The sequence below is a fragment of the Oxyura jamaicensis genome (assembly GCF_011077185.1).
Source record: "Oxyura jamaicensis isolate SHBP4307 breed ruddy duck chromosome 5 unlocalized genomic scaffold, BPBGC_Ojam_1.0 oxy5_random_OJ106425, whole genome shotgun sequence".
Taxonomy (NCBI): domain Eukaryota; kingdom Metazoa; phylum Chordata; class Aves; order Anseriformes; family Anatidae; genus Oxyura; species Oxyura jamaicensis.
In genome coordinates this window covers 23,007-30,028 of record NW_023303951.1, presented here as the reverse complement: position 1 = coordinate 30,028, position 7,022 = coordinate 23,007, and positions in this window count along the sequence as shown.

Here is a 7,022-nt window from a genome sequence, read left to right as displayed (position 1 = left end):
GCGCGCGGGTCCGGCAGAGCGCACGCCGGGGCTGGTTTTGCACCGCCCGTGCTGTTAACCCCGTCAGCCCCGCCGGGTGCCCCTCACACGAGCCCCGGCCGCGGCTGTCCCCGCACAGCCCGGAGTCCGGGCGGGGGGCGAGCCGAGGGCGCACACGCTGTCCTCTCCGAAGTGAGCCCCGTGGTACCGGAGGTACGCGCATGGTATCCGAGGGCACGGGTACATTTCGCATTCCTCTTTAAGGCAGCTGGGATCGAGGCTGGTTTTTTTTTTTATTACTTTTTTTTTCCCTAACTCTGCGTGTCCGATCCCAACCCAAATGTTCCAGCTCCTCGGGGTGATGGCAGGCACGTAAAGGAGGAAGGACGTTCCCCCCTGCCAGCGCCCTTTCGTCAGCCGCGCTGTTCTGCCCGTCTCGGCTGTCCTCAGGGAAAAAGGAGCGCGGCCCCGTCCGGTGAAGGCACCGAGAGCTGTGTGCGTGTCCTCACAAACACGCGGGTCATGGTCAGACAGGAGACGGGGGGAGAAAACAAGCTCCTTTTCCTGAAATCGCAGAGCGGGGCGAAAGCTGCGCCGGCGCCGCCGCCTGCCTGTGTGTCAGGCGAGGGGGGGCTGCGGGGCAGAACCCCGCTGAAGCAGCAGCAGCTGCTGAGCACAGCCCCTCCGGACTGAAAAGAGATCCACACCAAGGCAATGACGGCTCTGCGCTGCTGAGGGATGACTTTTTAATCGCACCGTGCCGGTTTGCTGGTCCCTGGAGGTAGAAAGGGCACACGCTGCCCTCTGCTCCCAGCCCTGCCTCGCGGTGTCTCCGGTTGGCAGTGGCACACCGGCAGGCAGAGCTCGGGGGCATCGTGTGCCTCGGGAAGGGAAGCCTCGCTCTTAGCAGGGGACGTAGCTCCCCGCCACTGCAAGCATCATCTTTTTGGCAGTGCTGTCAACTAAAAGCTAGCCGGGAACAAAGGGAAGAGCTTCACGGCTGGGATAACTGGGGGCTCTTCCAGCAGCCTACCCAGGGCAGCACCGTCCATGTCAGCAGGAAATTTCATCCCAGAGATTAAGGGCTGAGCCACGAGCTGAACAGCGCTTGTTTGGAGCCGGAGGGGGAAGTGGGGGCAAGCAGCACCAGCCACCATTTCTGCAAAGCCCCCCGGGGCCTGGAGGCTCACAAGGGCGATGTCAGCAGCAGACCATGCTCTGAGCCTGGGGGCATCTCGCCGTTCAGTTAAGCACACGAAAGATGGCAGTGCCAGAGCAAGCACCCGTCCTGCTTTTCACAGGGCTGCACCGGAGCGGTTTGCCCGCCGCAGCTCCAGCTGGCACAGCTCCAGCCCCTGCTCCAGCGCGGCACAGTTCAACACGGCACCCAGGGCGGCCGCAGCAACGTGCAGGACTTGACTTTGCAAGCAGCCAGCTGTGCAAGCACCGCTGTGAAGCACACTCCTCCGCCGCGCATGCACAGCCTCTCCCCGGTGGGGAAAGTTTTTTTAAAAAACAAACAAACAAACAAACTGAAATGTAAAGAGCAGCCAGGGGATGCAGAGGAGCACAGCAGCACAGGATGCCACTGCTCACGGACAGGAGCCACTGGAGGATCCAGGCAGCTGCTCCCCATGCAGGCAGCCCTGTACCGGCAGCGGTGGTGCTGGCAGGGAGGTATCAGGGCAGTACCTGGCCACCTTACTCCACGCTGGATACTCACTGTTAAACAAAATGAGTATTTTCCACAGCCATGCCTCTCTTTTTGCCTTGGCTCACCCTGCTGCGGGCAGTGCCAACCCACCGGGAGGGCGCCGGGGCCAGCATGCTCTTTGGCTGATTTTGTTCCCGAGGAGCACTGCTCACGCCTGGTTGCAAGCTCTGTGCCGGAGAGAGACGTAAAATACGTGACTTTCTCCGTACAGCTGCTGGGTGAAAACAAAACCCCCACATAGCACACACAAAACAACAGAGGCTGTTATTATGCGGGTTGTCACGCAGGAGAGGGGCTGTCCCCCGTCCTCCCCCTCTGGCAATGCGGTAGAGACCAGAGCCACGGACGACGTGTAGCACTCCAGCAAATCGCGTAGGGAAACTGGGTAGAGAATCGCAGCATGCTACAAGGTTTTGCTTTCAAATCTTGCGAGTAACAGGCGAAACCTGGAGTGCTCCCAGCCGTGTGCGGGACGTGCATCGGGTGCACGGCTGTGCAGGAAACCACACCAGGACCAAGGAGAAGAGCGGCAGGCTGCAGAACTGCCGCTAAGCCTGCAAAAGCTGCCAAGGAAGTTTCTAACAGGGATGCAGAGCTGGTGTCTTCTGCGAGATCGCGTGCACACGGGTTTAACACGGCCCTGCCGCCGTGGGGCCAGCAGCCACGACTGCACACGAGATTTCTCTCACCATCAGCAGTATGGACAGGTCGCACGCCATTCAACACGGCTGGCACCCTACAAAGCACGGGGACCCGGGCGTGGCAGGGTGCCCTGCAGACACCCTGACCTCCCCAGCACCTTTTCTCCCCCTGGGGTCCCCCCAGACGTGCCCGCCGTGTCCACCCCGTGGTGGATCTGTTTGAGGAAGGCGTGTAGCCAGGGCAGACAGGAGCCAGCGCCTGACTCACCGTCTATCTCGGAGCAAGGCTCCTCACCTCCGCGGGACACCGGCACACCCACCCATAGAGCCCTATCTATCTCTGCCGCTCAGCAAATCCTCGTTAAGGCGCTCACGAATTTTCAGCACGAAGGTCGTTACGTGAGGGCGACACGTTGCAAACCTCCGGAGGGCTGGGGGGGGAGCTTTCTGGGGAGGCGTTTTGGGGAAGGTGCCGCGCAGCAGGGCTGGCGATGGGTGCCCAGGCGTGAATTGTGCGTGTACGGGCGCTGCTGTGTGGGGAATGCTTCGGAGAGAGCGGCCTTTCCAGCGGGACTGGGGAAAATGGACATTCACCGCCCGTCCCTGCGGGAAAGATGTTTGGGCTGGAAAGCGGTGGGGGCCTGCCAGGCTGAGGGGAGGCTCGGTGGTGTATTTTGGGGTCGTGATGGCGCACCGTGAGGGCCTGTACCCCTCAGTGCCATCGCGTCCCCCTCAGTGCCATCATGTCCCCCTCAGAGCCATCATGTCCCCTTCGGTGCTGTGTCCCCCCCTCAGAGCCATGTCCCCCCTCAGGGTGCCACCACAGTGAGCCGCAGCACCAAGAGCCACCTCCACCTACCCCGTGCAGCGCACCCACACCCCACCCCACCCCAAAACGGGAGGACAGGTTTTAAAAAACACACCAAAACACCCTAAAACCACATTAAATTCAGCCTTTAATGCTCAGCAGGTAACGTCCCTTTGGCAGTTGGGGGGGAACACACAGCCCCCCCCCCCCCGCCGCCTACGTGCGCCCCGCCACTGCCCTCATGGCCCGGCCCCGCGGAGCGTACCAAGGGCCGGCCGGGGGGGGACGGGGGGGACCGGGGGGGACACGGGGAGTTTGTGGGGGTTAACTGAGGGCCGGGGGGGGGCGGGGGGCTCCCGGCGGGCCGCGAAGGGGCCGCTCGGCAGGCGAGGCGGGCGAGGAGCGGCGGAGGAGCGGGGAAGGGGCGGGGTGAGCGGGGCGGGCCGGCGGGGCCGAATGGTTCCTCCCCGCCTCACGGACGTGCAGAAGCGAACGCGCTGTCACCGGGGGGGGGGGGGGAGTAGGTAACGAGGGAGCGCGGAGCCGCGAGGGGGGGGCCGGGCGGATCCCTATTGGCCGCCGCGCCTCGGGGGCGTGTCCCGGCGGCGGGCGGGCGGCGCGGCGATTGGCTGCGGCGGGGAAAGGGGCGGGGCGAGGGGCCGCGGCGCGCGGCGTGGGCCGGGCCGGGGGCAGAAGGGAGAAGTTGGCGGCGGCGACGGCGGCGGCCGGGGCAGCGCGGAGCGGCGGGGGCAGGTGAGGGGGCGGGCGGGACGGGGTCGGGCACGGCACGGGCACGGCGGGCAGCCCCCGCCTCGGTACCCCCGGCGGGAGGGTCCCGGAGCTGCGGGCGCCGTTATCTCCCCCGCGCTGCAGGTGGGCCCCGCCGCCGCCGCCACCCTCCAGGAGCAGGTGAGCCACTGACTAACGCACATTGTGCTCTCGGCGACCCCACTGTGCGTGTGACAGCGGCTAACCTGCTCCTCGGGCACCGCTGTGCGGCCGCCTCGACGGCACGACGCCTCGCCTCGACGGCACGACGCCTCGCCTCGACGGCACGACGCCTCGCACCCGCGGCGGGGCTGCGGCATGCCCAGGAGGTGCCGTCCGTCCGTCCATGCCACCAGCAGCTTCCCATCGCCAGCGACTGACCGTCACCAGCCTCACCGCCATCCATCCCACCGGTGGGTGACTTCCCATCAGCGGCCACGCCGAGCCTCGCTGCCCTCCCTCCATCCGTCCGTCCGTCCCACCAGTGAGTGACTTCCCAGCGCCTGCAGTGGCACAGCTGGACGGAGCGGAGCAGAGCGGGCAGCCGAGGCAAAGAGTTGGTGGTGAAGTTGCCTGGGCTGGAGCGGCCGGGTGAAGGAGAGAGGGTTTTTTTTACCCCCCCTCTCTCCGCCCCTGCTCGTCTCCAAAGTAAATACGTGTTAATGGACGCTGCACCAAGTTAAAGAGGCGCTTTATCCCAGCCGGTGACGTCTTGATACCCAGTCAGTGACTAACTGAACTGCTATTGCCAAGGGTGTGTTAATAGAAGAAACCATGCCTGGTATTGCCCTGGATGAGTCACCTTTAAAGAGAGACTCTGTAATCTGTTAAATGAGAAGCAGAAATGAGCCTTGCTTTCCTTTTTTGCTGTCGCTTGCTTCCCATCCTACCCCTCACCTTTGCTCCCTCCTTTCTGCTTCTAGCACCGGGGCTGTTTCGGTCCCAGCCGGGCTGCCCTGCATGCTCACGCTGTGGTATCGCGCAGGGGACTCTGACTTCATGGCCTGAGGAGCAGGAAGGCGAAGGGGCAGGGACTCCTCCAGCTGTGCAGGGCAGCTGTCACTCGAAATCGAGGAAGTGACGAGGCAAATTGCTTCTCGAGCAAAGTTCTCCCTTTCGATTTTGAGCCCATTGAAGGAGCTGGGTGGTTGAAAAGTGTCTTTTTAGAGCACGGCACAGCTTTATTTCCTGCTTAAGCTAATAATAACCAGATAGGATTCGCTGCAACCCTCCCAGGTTTCCTGAAAGGTAGCCTTTCTTGCTTGGGCTGCTGACATGTAACCCTGGACCGTTGTACAGTCATAATCTCCTGAAGGAATCAGCAGTGCTCTGCTCAGTAAGTACTTAACCATACAGAGAAGCAGAGCAACATCCTTTATACAAAGCAAGTCTCTTACAAAGAAATTCTGCCTGTCCCCATCTCCCCTGCTTGTGCTCGTTTGACATTTCTCCCGTCGGGTCCCAGAGGAGCATCTGCTCTTCAGAAAGGAAAATCAGTTCCTTGCGTGCCTCGTGCTGACTAGGTGAGTCAAGGCACACCAGAAAGAGAAGAAAGCTGCCTGAATTTACCAAAGCGGCTTTCACAGTTGTTCAGTAGCCAAACGGGTCTTGTCTGATGGGGGGAAAAAACAAATTCTCAGCTTTCCCAGCCCCAGACAGCTTTCCTGTTCCCCAGCTGCACTTCCAGCTGCAGATCTGCGGCGCTCTGAGCAGGCAGGAGCACTGGTCTAGCCATGTGGAGGTCGGGGTGGGGGGAAACCTGCAAGATACCGGTACCTTCATATGGGTGTCTGTGTCCTGACAGCATATCTGCACGTTGAAACTGAAGTCTGGCAATGCTGTACCACCTTATTTCACAGGTAACAAACCCGTGCCCGAAAACGAAGGCGCTCTGCTTCTCTTTGAAGAAATAGCCCTGTGTTTGGCCCCGTGCTGCCCGACGACTAGCTGCTGGAGGTCCCACCAGCAGAAATGGCTCTCTGCAGGTTGCCCGGTTGCTCTGGCAAGGTTTGTCCCAGTTCCCATGAGGCAGCACTTGCTATGAAAACTTCCAGCTACCTACGAGACCATCCTGTTCAGCTCCAGTAAGCAAAGGCGAGGGATTGAAATGAGGTTTGTTTGTTTTCCCTTTTTTTGTGTGTTTCTCCAATATGTGGGGGAAGCATACAGCTGAATTCCTGTTTTTAACATTCTTTTGGTATGATTCAAAACTAACCTGCTGTGCTGTCACCTGAAATCTTCAATAAATGGTGCAAAACCAGTGTTTGGGTGCTCATTGCTCTAACTCATGGTTCAGCACAGAGCCGAGCAGCTCTGTAAGGTGGCTTCGGTTACCCCGACCAAGCGAAGAGGAAGGCTGTGCCTACTCAGTGAAGTACCTGCCTGGTATGTCCCGCGTGCCTCCCAGCTCCCATTTTGCCTCTCTAGCAAGAGAAAGCAGCTTGAAAAGGAGTGGGGGGGGGGAAGGTGCCCTTGCGACCTGGCTGTCTCCCAAGCCAAAACCCTAGTGCTGCTGCCTTTGCCCCTGCCCTAGCCCAGGAGTCTTTTTTAAATGTGGAGCCTGCTGGAGCCAGGGCTGCTCTGGAGAGTGCTCCTGAGTGATGAGAAAATATGCCAGGGCTAAAGCATCCCTTCATTTAAGTGTTTGGCTTGTTCAGCAGCCAGTAACCAGATTTGTAAGGTGATCCTTTGGTAACCAGAGCATTCAGGAGCTAAACGATCTTGCTGAGAATTGATGCGGTAAGATTTTGGGGAGAGGTGTGCCTTACAGGCGGGGAAGATGCTGAAAGTCAGGCCTGTTAAGCTAAAGGGACTCTGTGCACCTCAAAGATTTTGCTCTTCTGTTTCAGTTCTATTTCAGCACTTTGCAGAGGGAAGCGAGCAGGTGTAACCTGTCCTGTGCTGGGCTAGGAGGCACCTAGCGTGTTCTGTCGATAGCGTGCCAGGGGCAAACCAAAGCTGAGAGTCTCTCCGAAGGAGCAAGCTGGCCTGTCAGGAAAAGAAGGGCTACATGAATTGTTTAAGAGGAAGTCGGTTAGTTACATGTAATCAAGGACTTATATAATACATCTCAAAAAAAAGATCTCTGCTGGCAGGAGGTTCCGTTGGGAAA